The sequence below is a fragment of the Manis javanica genome, chromosome 5 (genome assembly GCF_040802235.1).
Source record: "Manis javanica isolate MJ-LG chromosome 5, MJ_LKY, whole genome shotgun sequence".
NCBI classification, from domain to species: Eukaryota; Metazoa; Chordata; class Mammalia; order Pholidota; family Manidae; genus Manis; species Manis javanica.
Window position 1 is genome coordinate 56,174,106 of NC_133160.1, and position 19,788 is coordinate 56,193,893.

At 34.0% G+C, this 19,788-nt stretch overlaps 1 pseudogene; it reads left to right on the forward strand.

Moving 5' to 3' along the window:
* The first annotated feature begins 1,455 nt into the window (after positions 1-1,455).
* LOC118970592 (U2 spliceosomal RNA) lies at positions 1,456-1,589 on the forward strand (annotated as a pseudogene).
* Positions 1,590-19,788: the final 18,199 nt, after the last annotated feature.

The window sequence follows — 19,788 nt, forward strand, 5'->3', positions numbered from 1 at the left end:
TACGATACAAAGACAGATAACAGATAGATGACATACAAATGCATCCTCTAATTTAAAAATAGGAAGGATGGGAGGCACTGAGCAGGCTGGCAATTCTGAAATCTAGGTTTTGCCAGAATTATTAATCTGAGGTGGTTATTATTCTTTGACTGGAACCTGGGTCTGCAACTAGAGAATGTGTCCCAGTCATTGTTCTCCATTTTGCTCTATTGGAAATTCTTTTTCCATTGTTCTACTTGGCCACTTCTAAGAGAGCATAGATATATGTCCTTTTAGCTACTTCTACTTTCTCAGCCTGATGCTTGTAATTTAAAGATGGGGTCATAGTGGCCTTTTTGCACTATGGACAGTCTCAGTCCCTTTGGGACCAGAGTGCTGGAACCTTTGCCAATTGGGATACTCTATTCAGCAATTTTACCTACAGTAACATGCAACATTCTTGTTGAGGCAGGTCTTTCTACTCACACTAATCAATGCATGAGTTGAAATGCAGTGAATATGTCAGCCTACTGTCAGTGAGACAAAAATCCTAAAGATTCTGACAATACCTTTTATACACTTGAAAACGTCCACTAGGCAATGTGCTAATTCTCTCAGAGGCCTTTCAAAGGGAGGAAGAACTGAACACTTAATTTAATCTTTACCCTGAAGCCACTATATACTTTGATAATCTTTTCATGGCTTAAAAACCTGGATCGCCTAACTGGTTTTCTTTCTAACCTAACAAGATTTGGCACCTTTTTAATTTTTTCTACATCCTGCTTGTCCACACTGGGTCAGGCATTTTTTTTCACCTCATCTCTTCCTTGTAACTCATGTGCAACACTAACATGCTCATCATTCTTGCCTAGAAATCCCAAGGGGTAGTTATAGTGCAGCCTAATTTAACAATTATTTCTTTTGTTGCTTCTGAATCATAAATCATGTTACCATAGAGCTTTCCAACTCTCAGCTTATTAGGAAATGATCTTATACCTTCTTCTAGTATTGTTTATGGCATTAAAATATTTGACCAATTTAGCACATTTTTTAGTGTAGAATATAATATATTGTGCCATCTTTTTTTGTGTGTGTGTGTGTGCATACAGATGTCAGAACACTGTGTTTGGAATAGTCCTATGTTTTTCTGCTTGATTTGAGATGATACCATTATAACACTTAACAACTCATGCCCATTTAGTCTATTTCTGGACTTTTATAGAGCATTGACCTGTTTTTCTGTGTGTGCTCTGTAGTACACTGCTTTAATGTTGATATTTTATAATGTTTTATATCTGGCAAAGCTAGTGCCCCTTCTTTGCAGTTCTTCATTGGATTTTTCTTCTTTATATTTGTTTGCTCATTTTTCCATGTGTATTTTATAAAAACTCCCCAAGTTTAAAAAATGGTATTTTATTAATGAATTCACTTGTGGAGGATTGAAATCATAATATCCAAGGTCATAATATAATTCACATCGCTTCTCAGCCTTTTGGCTAAGATCAAGTGTAGTATCTGTTCTTATCAGTTTAATATAATTTCACATATGTAAGTGTGTTATTTGTTCCCTACAATAGCTTCAGTTTATATAGATTTTAGATATACCCTATTTAATATAGCTCATAGGTATATTTAATTTTCATTGCTATTATAAATAGGTTTCTTTAGATAGTTAGAATTCTAAACTGTAATTGATTAAATATGGACCACTAGCTATTTCTGTTCATAAATTTGATTGCTTAAAATATTACTAATTGCTTAGGATTAATTTCAGTTAGTTCTCTTGCAATTACTGGCATGCAGTTATTACATCTACAAACATAGATAATTCTATTTTTCCCTTTTTTTGACTTTTTATGCATCATTCAACTTACTTACCATTACTAACTGTTTTGATTGGAACTCAACTACAAGGCTTAACCTGCTTAGAGGGGAATTGAGGTTGTGATAGATCTGTTTCACCATCTTAAGAAAATATTCATAATTTTCTATTTTCTTCCATTTTTATTTACAAAAACTGACTTCACCTTAGTCAAATATTTTTATTACCTGTGAAAAAATTCTCTGGTATTTTTCTAGGAGTACTGATTTGATAAATTATATCAATCAATTTGTCAGTATTAAAACATGCTTGAATTCCTGGAATAAACTTGGCTAGGTCTTGTTGGATTTATTTCTTTAAATACATTGGTAAAATCTGTTTGTTTATGATTTTTGGATATTTTGTGATATTTTTTATTTTATTTTCTATAAAATTATTATCATATATTGGAATTAATGTATATTCAATTCATAATATGAATTTGGAAAATCTCTTCCTTTCATGTACCCTTGAAATATTTTCATAGCATTTCAGTTGTCTGTTTTTTAGAGATTTACTAAAATTATCCAAGAATATCCTGATCCTAAAAGGTTTTGATTCAGTTTGTTTTATTTTTTTGTTATTATTTCATTGTTTTGAGGCAACATTCTGTGTGGAAATCATATGTATAGACTTTATTTTCTTCCCAGGTCAGTTTTAGGAAATTATATCTTCTTAGAAATTATCTGTCTCAAACAGGTTTCCAAATTTATTTGCATATTTTAAAGCAAATCTATTATAATTTCTTAATTCTCTGACAATTTCTGTTACTTATTTTATATGTCCCCACTTTTTCCTTTTTCTACTTAATTAGGTGAGTTAGGAGTTTTTTTGGTTGGCTTACATTTGTCAAAGTAAAATCTTTGGCATTTATATGTTAATTAAAATATCCTATGTTCCAACTCATTGATCTATGTTTCTATGTTTCATGTTTGTAATTTCTGCTTTACTAATGTCGCCTCTATGTTATATTGTACAAAGATATGCATACCTGTTTTATCTTCAGTGAAAAGTGCAGACTTTAGCATCATGAAGCACTCTTTTATATCATGTACTGGACATTAGCCTAAATTCTGCCTTGTTTGATATTAAAGTCATAGTCCTGCTTTCTTTTTGTTTTTACTTGCATAATGCATATATGCCCATCATATTATTTTTCAGTTTTATGAATCACTTTTTACATGTGTCTCTATAAAACATAGATTTGTGTTTGCTTAGATCCAAAGTGAAGTTATTTTTAGATGATAAATTCACTCTCTTAACCTTTATTGAAATCGTATTATGGTTATGAAGTTTTTCATAATTTTATTATATTTTTGTTAACATGTTTTAAGTCTCTCATTATATAATTTTCTTTGTGCTTTTGTTTAGTTCTCATACTTCAGTATTTGCATTTTTATTCTGCTGTTAACTTTTTTGATTAAAACTTATATCTATTTTCCACTTTAAATATTTCCTGTTAGTTTCTGACTAATAAATGAAAAAATACCAAGTCTTCATCTTCCTTCTCCACCTATTTCTCCATTTTTATGTCATAATATTATTGTTCTTAACTGTGCCTTTGCATAGCTTTTATTCACTGCATTTACTTAGTCTTCACATTATTATGTGTAGACCAATTGCTTAAAAGAAGAAATATAATTTTTGCTTTCCTGCGGCAGCCCCCTCCTCTTCAGGGAGTATACCTTGCAGTTCCTTTCTCCTTTCTGGTGTCTTAGTCTTTGCACTGCCTCCTCTCTGCACTTAGTGAACTAAATCATTTTCCTTCTGTCATTCTAAATGAAATATGTGTATGTAATTTCAGAGTAAGGAATGAAATGTGATTCATGCCAAAGATCCCCAATAATTCTTGAAAGTAGGCAGAGAAAGCTCTTCTATTTTTACAATGAAGAGTCAGAGAACAATATACAGCTAACCACGGCTACACAGGTAAAGCTAAGACTAGCAATGCTTTGTCTCTATGCCAGATAAATTGCTCTGAAAAGTGCTTCAATTAAATGAGAATACGTCTGAGCTATGCCTATATAAGCTCATGTTTCTTTTATTATTAATAGCAAAGTAAGTATGTGTAACAGCAAATAATTATCAATAATATGGTATGTAGCCATATCTATGATCTAACTCTCCCCTAAAATCAAGGTTATCTTGATTATGTTAACTTGTGTACATCTCTAGTTTTCCCCTACTTCAGGGGAAGCCAAAGCTTTGCGTAGTCACATTGCACATATATTCAGTTGGTGACATTTTAAACAGAACTTTGTAGTAATGCGTTAATAGCCTACCACAAAGAACATGGAATATGAAATCTGCCACCCCATTCTCATTACCTTCTTGGGGTTTGATGAGAGAGATGGGACAAAGAAAGAAAGGGGCAAGTTAGCAAATGTGGTAGTCTTTTCCTTTTGGTAGGTATATTGATAATCGTCTGGTGGTTTAGCAAAATAGATCTCAGATGGAAGACATTTAGGGAATGTAGTACTAAAATATGCAGGAAACCTAAAAAGAAGCAAATTTCTGTGCTTTGAATAGCTTGTATTTCAGTTTCATGGTTCATAAGTGATAGTCAGTTTAGAAGAACAACTCCAAAGCCTGACAGGCCAGGGATGGGCACAGTCTATGCTTATGCACCATATGTCTTCTCTGTGTGTTCCTATGTTTTGACATAACAGCAAACAAATTTTAAATATAAACACTTTTAACTTTCTCAAAAGTTTTTCTCTTGGAATGAAATCACACATATGGCAGATTTTTTGAAAACTCTGGAATAGAGCCATTAACATTTGACTTTGAATCACTGAACAGACTATGTTTAGGCACTTGATAATGTACACAATGAATTCCTGGAATGAAATTAACAAGGAATTGAATTTGTGTAGCATTACTCTTTTAAAAAAATCAAAGAAATGGTGCTCCTTTGTTCCCAGGCAGATTAATAACTTTGGGGATCACAGTTTTGCATAAATTATTTAATTTGTGTCTAAAATTCATGTACTGTCCATTATCCTAAGTTGCAGATCACTGACTTAAAATCAGAATGTGACATTTTAAATAACATCATAAAAATGTTATAGTAAGTAAACTAATATGTCTTTATTAGTCCTTGAGAATCAATTTCAAAAGCCTTTAGATTTTGATGAAAATTATGCAAATTCCAGCATACTATCATCCTTATAGTTTATGTTAATTTGACATTAATGTTAGCTGCCTATCTCCCTAACAGTAATCCATCTGAACGAGCAAGCTGGAATACCAATTACTGAAATGAGTGGAGCTCATCCTTGAAGTTTCCTATCTCTGTTGCAAGCAGACATATGTCAGCACACAGGGAATAGCACAGATGTATCAAAGCCTTTCAAGTAACCAGGCATCTTTGTGTAATGGAGCAGACTGTGGTTGACATACTAAATCTTAAAAAGAAAAAGAAGTCACTTTGTATTGAGAACAAAAAGAGCTGCAAAAAAGAAAAATTGATGTGAAGATATTCTTGCATATTTAAAGTAATTATTTGAGAATGTTGACCAAGTAGAATCTCTATTTTACAGTGAATTTGTATGTATTTTATTGAATTTGTGAAGAATTCAATATACTAATTGATTTTCCTAAATGAAGGTTTTCTTTCTCCCACTTGATTCTAGCTGCAGAGGATGAATTACCTCAATTGGCTTATAATGAAAGTAAAAGTTAAAAAAAAAAGGAAAATGACTTTTGCCATTCAAAGTACATTGCATTTTGTATTCAAAGGAAGAGTTAGCTAGAATCTATGAATTTTTGTGCATGCTTTTCTTATAGTGCTAATATTATATTAAATTAGACTTAAGTTGAATGACTGGGAACTTCTTTGAAAATTCTCCCAATTTTTCTTCCTTCATTTATAGCAGGAAATACTAATATAAATGATCCAAAGAATATATGACAGATATCAAATCCTTGTGTAATTATTATGCTACCTATTTTATGATAGTTAAAAAGTTACTTAACATACTACCCATTTGACATATTTACATATTGCATTTAATCATTAGCTAACTTTTCATGTACATGTTCATGTACATTTCTGTTTTTCCAAATAGATTGTAAGGTTCTTAAAGATTAAGACAAGTTTGATTCTCTTTATTCCTTACACATGCTCAAGGCAATAAAAATTCAAGTGTTTTCTCCACTAATCATGCCACAGTTATATAAGTGGGGTAGGGGATAATTAAAAATCTTCCCAAAAGTGCAATAACACATTATTAACAACTATTATCACAAATATACATATGGAATGGGAGGTTATGACCAACATAGAAAAGAAAGAGTAAAATGACAACTTATAGAAGTAGTTCAAGTAACTGAACTTGCAAATTAATCTTGCTATAGTTAAAGGTTAAAAAGAATCTTACCAATTAGGAACATATCTACCAAAATAGTAAAAAGTCTCCTAGGTTAAGGTATAGTCTTGCCACAGCAGACATTTTACTTTCCATTGATTGAGTTTTATGAATATTCACAGTGATTGCACAAGAATGGGGATTAAGTTTATACAGTGAAATATTTTGAATAGAGAGAGTAGAGGAAGTCATATAGTGACATGTATATACCTTCCACCCAGCTAAACAACTACTTACATTTGCCAGATTGCTTGAAGTATTTTTTATACTGAAGTATTTTAACATAATTATAGATCAGTCCTGATAATTTATATCTTAATATTGCAGTACATATTACTGAAATGAAGGACCTTTTCCTGTATAACAACAGTGCCATCTTCACAGTAGTACAATTAATAATAATTCTATTATCTAATAGTCTACCCATATCCAAATTACAAAATGGAGATCTTAGTGCCATGGCATTGTGAAGTGCACTATGGAAAGTTGTGCTCAACCATTTTTCTCCATTTATGAGGAGAGTAAGCTGTGTTTCTGATAGATGGCCCAGTGCTTTCTTAAAGAGCTGACTTGCTGTATCACATACTTGAAAGTTACAAAGAGAGTAAATTTTTTTTTTTTTTAGTATTAGGAGAAACTTTATTCATAATAGCCAAAAACCTAGAAGTCTCAAATATCTATCAATAGGTGAATGGATAAACTAATTGTCAGTCATATAATGAACTATTACTCACCAGTAAAGAGATGAAGTACTGGTCATACAGCAGTATGAACCAATATGAAAAGCATTAAGTGAAAGTGAAAAAAGCCAAACACACAAGACCACACATTGTAGGATCTCATTTATATGAAATTCTAGAAATGCTAAAACTATAGTGACGGAAAGCAGTGTTTGCCGAGGGACAGGGATGAAGAGAAGGGACTGACTACAAAGGGACACAAGGGAACTTTCTGGGGAGGTGGAATCTACATCATGATTATGATGGTGTTTACAAAACTGTATACACTTGTCCAAACTCATTATACAGTTAAAATAGGTGAGTTTTATTGCATGTAATTTATATCTCAATAAAACTGATTTTTTAAAATGTAAAAACCAGCAAACAAAAAACTCCTATGCTCTCCTAATGTTATTCTTTGGAAGGCAGCAATGGAGGTTAAGAGTATGAGGCAGACTTGGGTTTGGATTCCGTATGGTCCTGGCCAAAGTTACTTAAACTTGCTGAGCAGGGATAAAAAGATTATCTGGGTTGCTGAGGGGGTTTAGATGAGAACCCGATATAGAGTGCATAACGAGTGCTAGGTGCAAACACTAAATGGTGACTCCCTTAGTGAAATGCACAATGGGTAACACTCCCCGTCTTGAACATCCTCAAAGAGAGTAAATTTTAAATGTTCTCACCACAAAAAAGAAATGGTAATTATGTGACATGATGGAGTTGAATGTGTTAGTAATGTTACGGTAATAATCATATTGCAATATATTTCAAGTATCAAATATATATCAAATCAACAATTTATATGCCTTAAACTTATACCAAAGTTATATGTCAACTATATTTCAATAAAGCTGGTGAAAAAAGAGCTGACTTGGCAGGGAGAGTTGAAAGGCCTTTGGGTGAAACCAGTGACGAATGCACCTGCCCTCCCACTTAGTGATCTCAGGAAGCAAGCTGCGGCCTCTACTGCCCAGTTCTGGTATTTCCAGCATGGGCAGGTGATGTGTCTAACTTTCATTTCTCCTGTGAATTTGCAAAGTGGCAGAAAATTGAGTTGCTTTACCAGAGGAAAAATCCAAGCTACCTCTACATAGGATAATGAAAGATAAGTGACTTGGGACAGCTTGCATTTTACCAAGCCTCTGCCTCAATGTTCCCCTAACATATCTACTTTGAACGTACATTTTCTGTCTTCTAATATTTACACATAATGGCCATTCAAAAATTTAATACCAGTAAGAGTAGAGGTGCAAGACAAGTGTATAGTATAACATAACAGCTATTATTGAATGTATTTCCAGGGATATATGCCAAGAATTGTAGGAGTGGGAAAGTTACTACTATTCCTACAGACAGTCTTAATAATAAAACAGAGATTCGTGAATTTTTAATTTTAAAATTGATTTCAAATTGATGGTACAAGAAAGGCAGACTTTACAAGTACTGATACAATTTCCAGATACAGAATGCACAAAGTGGTATTCAAGTATATATAATGTAAAAAATTTACAAAAGGGGTATAGGAATTAATGTGTACCTGGTCTAAATGGTTTCCTTGTAAAACACAGGTGGTTAAAAGGGAACCTTTGGCTTTTGTTCTCCCTGAATAAATGTAAATACCTCCAAGAGATGTTTAGATACAAATTTAGTGAACACATGATCTTTTTATAAACTTTGATCTTTTTATAAACTAATGGCATCCTCCAATTTCCATAAAGGGATGTTTGGGGAAGGGACAGATTATGAACATCAACCTCATACATAGCATTGTTTAAATGGTATCTTTTCTATGGCAAGAAGAAAAAGTTGGAAACTGTTCCAAGATATTTTGGTTGTCGTATCTGAGTTATTTTAAGTTTACACTTGCCCCTTCCTATCTGTGGTGCAATAAGATATGCTTAAGAGGAGAATTTTAATATGTACAAATCACTCATGTAATCAGTCATATAATCACAACAGAACATTTTTCCATGATGCTCCAATTCTTGCCACCTGATTATTTAGTACTCACTATCTCACTCCACCACCACGTTTATTTCTCAAGTTTAGTGACCAGCCTGGTACCTGAGTTATTATCTTGTTACTCCTGACCTTTGGTTGTACACCCAAAACCCTCTATGTAGCTCTTCCTTCTTTACTGCTCTTCATGCATTAACAATGATCACAGGACAGATCCCAGCATTATAATACAGTTTTGAATAAATCTTAACACATCCATCCAACCCACCAGACTGGGATTTAGGGTTACATACTGCTCTTCTTTAGTCATGAGCTACAATGTCTCTAGATATGAATATCATATTTTTTTCTGCCCTATACTTTTGTCATCTCTTCTATCAGAGAGTTTTATCAAGATGTGTGTAATCTGTTAAATATGGGAATGTTACAGCCTTCAGTCTTGTCATGAAATCTGGTTACTTAGTATATGTAACAATTTTACCCATCTAATATAGTTTGGGTATATATTTATACCCTGTTTAGTTCCAAGAATAAATGGAAGGAGTTTTCAAAGAACCATAGAATAAAAGGAGATGAAATAAATTAAAAATAAGAAAGAAGTCAATGAAGCTTATACTATAATTGGGTTCTTATGTATGTGTTAAGACTTAATGAGTAGTATATAAAAATAAAAAGGAAAAATAAGATAATTAAACAGAAATTTAAAGTATTTATGAGTTGGGGAGAAGTACTATCTGAAAATATATGCAATAGATTTCCCTAGGTAGTGGATAGCATTTTCCCATAAGATGGATATTACTATAAATATTTATTGCCTTGATATGGGGCATGTCATGGTATAACTGTGCAGAAATCCCTTCAAGACCATGGTAGGCAGAATTCTAAGGTTGCCCCATCATCTGTTTTCTCTGGTGTTATGCCCATGAATATGCTACATTACATGGCAAAGGCATTTTAAAGATGCAATTAACATTACTAATCAGTAGACTTGATAGATGGAGATTATCTGGGTGGGCCTAACCTAATCATAAGAGCCCCTTTATAGCAGATACTTCTGCCTGGTTGGTTGAAGAGGTGGAAGCCAGAGATTCTGTGTAAGAAGGACATGATGCAACATTACCAGCTTGAAGATACATGCAGCCAAGTGACGAAGAATGTGACAGGTTCTGGAAGCTGAGCAGGATCCCCAGAAAACAAGGAAACAGGGATTTTAGTCCTTTAACCACAAAGAACTGAAATCGTCCAACAACCTGGAAGTACTTGGAACTGAATTCATCTCCAGAACTGCCAAATAGCATCCATTTGACCTTGATGTCAGCTTTGTGAGGTCTTCAGCAGAGAATCCAGCTGAGCCTACCCTCATTGCTGACATACAGGACTGTGAGATAGTAAATGGGTTGTTTTAAGCTGCTAAGTTTGTGGTTATTTGTTAAACAGCAGAAGAAAACCAGCACAGAGACCAACATACTCATTTATACAGCCTTTGGACAGGTTGGTGACTGATGGCTCAAAGCAGATAAACTGAATGTTTGTGTCCCCCACAAATTCAGATGTGGAAATCCTACTCCCCAGTGTGATGGTATTAGGATGTGGGGCCTTTAGGAGGTAAATAAGATTAGGTGAGTTTGTGAGGATGAAGCCCTCATGAATGGCATTACTGCCCTTGTAAGAGTCACTAGAGAAGAAGCTAACAGGCTTTCCCTCTCTGTTCTCTGCCATGTGAGGATGTAAGGAGAAGTTGGCAGTATGCAGTCTGGAAGAACACCATTACCTGACCCTGGTGTAAGAGTTCCAGGCTCCAGAACTGGGAGCAATAAATTTCTGCTCTTTAAAGCGACCCATTCTTTTTTTTTTTTCTCCGAGTTTTTTCCAGAACATATACATAAAATGTAATATTTATTTATTTTAGACAAGCAGGGTGATATTCTGTATGTTCTCCAACTTGCATTTTAGCACAAAGCAATTGATCTTGGGCTACTTTCTTAAGTAGCATATGAAGCTCTGTTTCCTTCCTTTAGACATCTGCATGCAAGCACAGATTCACCATAATGTATAAGAGAACCGGATCCTCATTGGTGGATCTCTGGCTTTGGCTATTTACAAATAATGTTCTTGCTCATGTGCGTAAAAAGCTATAGCATAAGTTTCTAAATGGAAATGGAAGATCAAAGGATGTGTTCTTTAATTTAAAAGTAAAATTTGTATGTTAACATTTAATGCATCTTGCCAAATTTCTCTCTAAAAAGGTTGTATCAATTTGCACTCCTATTGGCATTACCCGAGACTGAAGATTTCCCATACACCCCCCTGAATATTTTCATCCCTAGCAATAAGAAAGAAGGAAATACATTCTCAGTTTTAGACGTTTTCATTTCTTCAATGAATACTGAGCTTGAGCTTTGTATATGTTTATCTGTTTTTCCCTGTACACTGTTGATTGCTTTTAAATGGATTTGTTTACCTCTTTATTGATATGTAAGAACATTTGGATAATAAGGAAATTAACACCCTGTCATATGTATTAAAAATGTTCTTCCAAGAATTTATAATAAACATTTTACTTGAAAAGGGTATTCCCAGTTTTACCAGAAGACCCTTTATCTAGGGAAAATTTGATTCAAAATCATTTCTATTTAAATCTCTCACTAGGGAGGCTGGATTTAATCAGTTTTTCTAAAGAAAGTGCATTCTTCTCTTTGATTTAATCTTAAAATGGCTGTTTGATGTAACTTTAATATATAGTCATTACTTCAAAGATAGATTTATATTTCAGAAAGAAGGAAAAATTAGGAAAGAACAATGAAAAGTCAAAAAATGACAACCATCTTCATGTCTCATGAAATCTTTAGAATAAAATTAATTAAGAATGTAAGGCATAGAACATCCTCAAAGATTTCAAGCCTTGCTTGGAACCTTGTCCTTAATTACTTGGTCAAATTTTTTCTTTGTAATTTCTATTGCAATCCTCTCTATAGAGGATATATTCCAGATTCCCTTTCCTTATCCATAGGCTCTTTCCCAAATTATCTCCCATATCTTCTGCAATTTCATTTTTTGAGGGAAATAAGGCTTGACTTAAAAGTTAACCATTATTGAATTCCATACACAATTGTATAGAAAGGTCCTCCAAGACTCAGATCACTGGGCATACAATTTATCAGTAGCTGTGTTTTAACCTTACTTAACTAATGCTCATCAAAGTGTTGTCTCTGGAAAATTAGCAACAGCAATGCTAGATGAAGTACTCTTAGGAGTTGTCTAATGAGTCTACAGGCTAGTTTCTGTAAAATGAAATTCTTTAATTTTCCTAAATCTCTGAGAATCATGTCATCCTATGATAACTCCTAAAATTCTATGGACTTTTGATTCTAGGATTTTATATGGAGGCAACTATTTAACTATGTCTACATTTCCAAAATTATCAGTTTCCAGATGGTTTCAGGTCCCAAATTGTTTTTCATGTTCAGTGGTTTATTTATTTATTTATTTATTTATTTATTTATTTATTTATTGAGAGGGCATCTCTCATATTTATTGATCAAATGGTTGTTAACAACAATAAAATTCTGTATAAGGGACTCAATGCACAATCATTAGTCAACCCCAAGTCTAATTCTCAACAGTCTCCAATCTTATAAAGCATAATGAACAAGTTCTTACATGGTGAACAAATTCTTACACAGTGAATAAGTACTTACATGGTGAACAGTGCAAGGGCAGTCATCACAGAAACTTTCGGTTTTGATCACGCATTATGAACTATAAACAATCAGGTCAAATATGAATATTGGTTTGATTTTTATACTTGATTTATATGTGAATCCCACATTTCTCCCTTATTATTATTATTATTATTATTATTATTATTATTATTATTTTTAATAAAGTGCTGAAGCGGTAGGTAGATGCAAGATAAAGGTAGAAAACATAGTTTAGTGCTGTAAGAGGGGAAATGTAGATGATCAGGTCTGTGCCTATAAACTAAGTATTAATCCAAGCTAGACAAGGGCAACAAAACATCCACGAATGCAGAAGATTTCTGTCAAAACAGGGGGGGTGAGGTTCTAAGCCTCCCCTCTGTTGATCCCTAGTTTATCACCTGATGGCCCCCCTGCGACTGTGCCTGTCTTAGGTTGTTCCTCCCTTGAGGAATTAAAGCCATCCATTCTATTAAACTCTGTTAAAGCAGCAGAAACTGACTAAGACATACTCTACAGAAATTACCTTTGTCCACAGGGAGCTGACTTGACCATTCAATCCCTCCTTGAGGGATAAACCACATCCAAGGTTTAGCTGATATGGGGTACAAAGGTGCAGCCTCTTGTCTCATAGAAGTCAACTCCAAAGGACCAATTTGACCTCAAAGCTTCTTTTATAGGATTGATTGAAATGTCTATGGTACTACATCATAGATCAATTTCTGTTGCTGTGCAATCCTGCCTCCCTTCTTCATTTGCAGTTGCTGTCTATGCGGGAACTTCTCAATAATTTGTTCCACCCAAACACCCTTTTCACCCTTCTTTCCAGGGAACGCACTCTAAGACATCTTATATTAGGTATAGATAGAAATGAAGATTATAATATTTTTTAAATTTATCTCACTTAAAGTAAAGTTTATGGTAGAGATCTCACATACACACACACATGAACATATGCGCACACATGTACAAACATACATTTTCTCAACTCTGCAAGCAAGTAGTGTTTCTAAGTATAATGAATGTTTCAGAGAAAGCTAAATATCATTTCATGCTTTCCTTGTTTTGGAAATAGAACCCCTATGTGTTAGGATAGTAGGTGGTCATCCAAATATATTTTACATTTCCCTGCCTCCCATGCAGCTGGATGTAGTCACGTGGCTAATTTAACGACAAAGGACTTTGAGTAGAAGTGATGCATGTTATTAACACACCACATGCTTGAAAAGAAATAGCTTATTCTCCATTTACTTTGTTTGCCCCTTTTATTACCTAGAGATGGAGATAGATGAAATTAACTCAGAAGTTATGTATAAAGGGCAACCAAGCCACTCTGCCAACCTGGATGACTCATATAGAGCCATTACTTGAGAGAATAATAAATTCCCTTTATATTAAAGCCACTTTATTTTGGGGTCTCTTTTGACAGCAAGTGTCCCTGAACTTTTTGCAATGCTACAGAATTGTTTTGGTGAAAAAGTTAGTGTCCTTAATGCTTTGTCTCAATAAATCAATGAATAGAATTGTGCCAAGTATGTAGTTTACATGGATACAGTTCCTATATTGAACAAATGATCTGAAAATAAGACCTTAGCATTACCAAGTCAATATTTCCTACTTATCTATAAAAATTTCAGTTCCTTTAAAAATTAAGCACATACAAAAAAAAAGGGATCTGCTGGTATAAATATACTGAGTCATACAATTGGGCATGTCTACAGGCTGACGCTGTATTGTTATGCTAAGGTAAGTGTATCAGCCTTATCCTTTTCATGTCCATAGGTTATATTAAGACTACTGGAAGCAAGAGCTCCAGTTGTGGAGATAAGGCCTGCTTTGAAATGTGTTTGTGGAGAGAGAATAGACTGCATTTAAAGGTGCCATCTAAGTATGTAGTGAAAAATAAGCAATTGGCAGGTTTGACCTAACATGTGAAAAGGATGTTAGAATATTTAGAAGGTGGTATTAGCAAAGAGAGCTTTATGCAATTCTGTAACATTTTGTGAATGACATAGGTACCATATTTTTGCTCTTTTTTTAAATATATTGGATCTTCTGTGGTATATTTGATGTTGCTTTGAAATCATGTGTGTGTGTGTGTGTGTGTGTGTGTGTGTGTGTGTGTGTGTGTGGGAATGTATTTAAAATGAGGATCAGGAAAACTGTGGCAATCCAGTTTTATTCCTCATCTGGAATTTACAGTATAGGAGTTCCCCCCAAAAATATATCCAGATTAAGGAAAATAGTGAATCACTGGGGATCCTAAACAAATGAGAACAGTTTAAAATTTGCAGTTAATTTTAAAATTAATCATGTAGCCAGCATAGGCAGGTGCAGTGATTCTAGGGGTTTAGATGGTAATTTACTTCCTTCATATTTACACAGTATTCAGTATGATTTTGCAGCAATAATTTCTGGTTATTGCTTGCAACATGTGATCCAGTGGTAAATAAAATGTTGTTTTTTTTCCTAGTGCGATCATGATAGTGTCATCTGATACGACGTCTCCACAAGAGAGCACCTACTCATAGCATGAGAAAGCCATCTCAGCCCAGGAGGGTCAAGTGGAGAATGTGAGAAGGGAAAGTAAAGATGACATTCATAACTACACCAACACTGTAACAATACTAGATATATCATCTACTTCACTTAATAGTGATGATTTCCCACTTTTTTCATCTTCTTCCTGAAAAAAAAAGACCCTAAATGCAATATGAAGAGGAAGCAGCATTTTATTTCTTGCCTCTATTGCTGAGCAGAACTGCTCCCATTTATTGAAAGCCTTCTACTTGATAGACTTTGTTTCAGATGAAATCATTTCTTGCAGATCAAAATTACTTGATGGCAGATTAAAACTTAAGCATAGAGAGTTTGAACCAATTGCTGAAGTTTACACAACTAAAAAGTTGCTAGAGATGAGTTTTCAGTCCATATCTGCCAGATTCTAAAATGCTTTCTTTTATTTGTTACCACAATATATTGTCTCATCAATATTTGCTGTTTGGATAATGGTTAATTATGACCAGTTTAATGACATGCCAAAAGAGCATGGAGAAAGTATTCCACACTGCTCTCTGGAAAAATTCCAATTATTTTCTTTAAATATGTGCTTGGCATTAGGTAGTAATTGTTTCTGAGTTTAAAATAGTGATTTTGTAACATATCTATTTCCATCACAGTAAAGTGCTCAAAAATTAGAAATGTACATGATATGAGAAGAGTCTTTACCCACATGACAAAATCACTTGGTTATAGAAGAATTAATATGTTTATGGAAGTTGTTCATGAAAAGTCAGTTTCATGCAAAATAAAATATGGAGCAGTTTTATGTAGTTATAAATATTCTCACTCAGCTCTAATGCCTAATTACTCAGTTCTAATACTCATTTAATCGTGCTTCACAGATGTGTTTTTTTTAAGCTGAAGGTAACCCTTCATTGAGACAATCTTTTGGTGACATTTTCCAACACCATTTGCTCACTCTTGGTCTCTGTGTCACATTTTGGTAATTCTCAAATATTTCAAACATTTTCATCATTATTATATTTGTTATGGTGATCTGTGATCAGTGATCTTTGATGTGACTATTGTAGTTGTTTTGGGGACACCGCAAATGATGCCCATAGTACAAGACTGTGAACTTAATAGATAAATGTGTGCATTCTGACTACTCCATGAACCCACTGTTCCCCTCTCTTGAAGCCTCCCTGTTCCTTGAGACACACCACCATTAAAATTAAGCCAATTAATAACCCTGCAATAGCCTCGGAGTGTTCAAGTAAAAGGAAGAAATGAACATCTTACACTTTAAATCAAAAGCTATAAATGATTAAGCTTAGTGAGGAAAACTGAGATAGGCTGAAATCTAGGCCTCCTATGCCAAACAACTATCTAAGATGTGAATGAAAGGGAAAAGTTCTTAAGGGAAATTAAAAGTGCTGCTCCAGTGAACACACAAATTATAAGAAAACAAAACAGCCTTATTGCTGATGTGGAGAAAGTTTTAGTGGTCTGGATAGGAGGTCAAACCAGTCACAAAATTCCCTCAAACCAAAGTCTCATCCAGAGCAAGGCCCTAACTCTCTTCAATTCTCAGAAGGCTGAGAGAGGTGAGAAGCTGCAGAAGAAAAGTTTGAAAGTAGAAGAGGTTGGTTGGTTCACAAAGTTTAAGGAAAGAAGTCATCTCCATAAGAGAAAAGTACAAGGTGAAGCAGGAAGGGCTGAATTAGAAGCTGCAGAAAATTATTCAGAAGATCTAGCTAAGATAATTAATGAACATGGCTATGCAAAACAACAGATTTTCAGTGTAGACAAATCCTTCTATTGGACAAAATGCTATCTAAGCCTTTTACAGCAAGACAAGAGAAGTTAATGCCTGGCTTCTAAACTCAAAGGACAGACTGACTTTCTTATTAAGGGCTAATGCATCTGGTAATTTAAAGTTGAAATGAGTGCTCATTTACCATTCCAAAAATCCCAGGGCCCTTTGTAATTATGCTAAATCTACTCTGCTTGTCCTCTATAAACGGAACAACAAACCTGGATGACAGCACATCTGTTTACAGTGTGCTTTACTGAATATTTTAAGTCCATTGTTGAGACCTATTGCTCAGAAAAAAAATTCCTTCCAAAATATTACTGCTCATTTACAATGTGCCTGGTCATTCAAGGGCTCTGACAGAGATGTACAGGGAGATCAATATTCCTCCCATACTTGCTAACACAATATCTTTTCTGTAGCCCATCAATCAAGGAGTAATTTGAACTTTCAAGTCTTGTCATTTAAGAAACACGTTTGTGACACTGCAGTTGCCATAGATATTAATTTCTCTGATGGATCTGGACAAAGTAAATTGAAAATCTGGAAAGAATTCACCATTGGAGATGACAGTAAGAACACTTGAAATTTATGGGAGAAGGTCAAAATATCAAGATGAACATATGTTCAGAAGAAGTAGTTTCCACTCCTCATGGATGACTTTGAGGCATTCAAGCTTCAGTGGAGGAAATGACTGCAGATATGGTGGAAGTAGAAAGAGACTTGGAATTAGAAGAGGAGACAGAAGATGTGACTGAAATTCTGCAATGCCATGATAAAACTTGAGCAGGTGAGGACTTGCTTCTTATGGATGAGCAAATAAAGTGGTTTCTTTGTATTCCTGGAGAAGATGCTGTGAAGATGGTTGAAAGGACAACAAAGGACTCAGAATACAAAATAAACTTTGTTGATAAATCAATGGCAGGGTTTGAGAGGACTGACTCCAATTTTGAAAGAAGTCCTACTGTGGGTAAAATGCTAACAAAGATCATCTTACTCTGAAGAGAAACTGTTTGTGAAAAAGGAAGAGCTTATCAATGTGGCAAACTTCATTGTTGTCTTATTTTAAGAAATCACCACAGCCACTCAGCCTTCAGCAAGCACCACCCTTGTCAGTCAGCAGATAGCAACACTGAGGCAAGACCCTCCAACAGCAAAAGATTACAACTTGCTGAAAATCCACATGATGGTTATAATTTTTATGCAATAAAGTAATTTTTATTAATATACATATATAGTTTTTGACATAATGTTATTACACACTTAATAGACAACAGTGTAGTTTAAACAAAACTTTCATATGTGCTAGAAAAGCAAAAAATTCATTTGACTCACTTTATTACAACAATTCCTTTGTTGTGGTCATCCAGACCCCAAACCTCAGTACCTCCGAGGTATAACTGTATAAAAAAGCAGCAAAACATTCTAATTTTTGAAAACCAAGCTGTGGTACCTGGTTGATAAATGAGCTGAGATTTTCAGTATCCACAATTTCACATCTCTCATTACACTCCTCCTTTCCTCTACATCAAGTTCAAACAACTTTTATTTTTAAAATAGACTTTCTTTGTTCCCTCCTACAGCTCTTCTCACATTTCAGCCCACTCCTTATCTCACTCAGTGTGCTTTATTGAAGTGTCTTTCTTTTTATTGTGTTTTTCTGAGCATTCACACTTCATTAACTCATTTACACTGATAGCTCATTTACATGTTTGCCCTGATAACTACTTTCCCATAAACCTCTTCTCAAATATCTAAATTGTTGTGACATTTTGGAGTAATCCCAAACATTAGGAAACTGTATATTTTAGAGTGACCCTTAATTGAACTTAATACTAAACTTCATTTGTAAAATGGGTATGATAATATGGTCACGATAACTATGTTTGGTGAATCAACAGTTATGAACTGTGTGATCATTGCTTATTAGAATCTTTGTAATTTGCTCATATAAAATGGAGGTTAAATTATTAACCTTGGTGTTTACCATGAGATCATGAATAGACTTGCTTAGTTTGTGAAGAGAATCAAATGAGATAGTGTAGATTAAAATTATTTGTAATGTGTATAATTCTATGTGTGCATTATTAGTAATAATATAAAATATTTAATCAGGTTTTCTAGATGAAAAATAGCCCTCTAAATAGCAAAGAATGAAAAAGAGGAAGCTAATGCTAGTCCTAGCATAGTTATGAATTTGCTACTTTGTTCTGAGTGGACTGCCCTTTTTTTCCGCCTTTTCTTTTTAACCTCTAAAGACCTCTTTTTAACCTCTAAAGTTTTCCCCTCATGGTCTCATGGAACTCTCTTATTTAATTTCCCAGTAACTTCTTACTACTTCCTAGCTGCTCAAAAGTTTCCTGCTTCAATGAACTTGTTATATCTATTTTCCTGCTATTTACATAGACTTAAATATATATAAACAAAATGTATTCCTATCTAATGGTAAGGTTGTAAATGTGCAACATTTACGTTCCACTAATTAACAATTTAATCATGAGTTTATACTGTGATTTCTTTAAATTTATGTTTTGATCATAAAATAATTTTGTTAGGTGATCTTTAAGTCAAATACATTCATAAGGCACCTTGTCTAGGCCAATGAGATAACCAGTTTGCTACCTTTTTTACTCAAACCTGGCTTTCTCATGAGTGTCTACCCTATGCTAGAGGACCAGTTTAAGTTTGTAGAATGGGGATATACCTATTTTGAAAAATGTAACAAAGTATCATTTATAAACGATATATTCTAAGGTAAGAATTATGTAAAAGTTCCTCCATAGAAAAGACTGAAAAAATATAAGCTTAACTATATTAATTAGCATTTTGGCAACAACTTTGAACATTTGTATCAGATTATCATTGAAGTATTTCTACTTCTTGA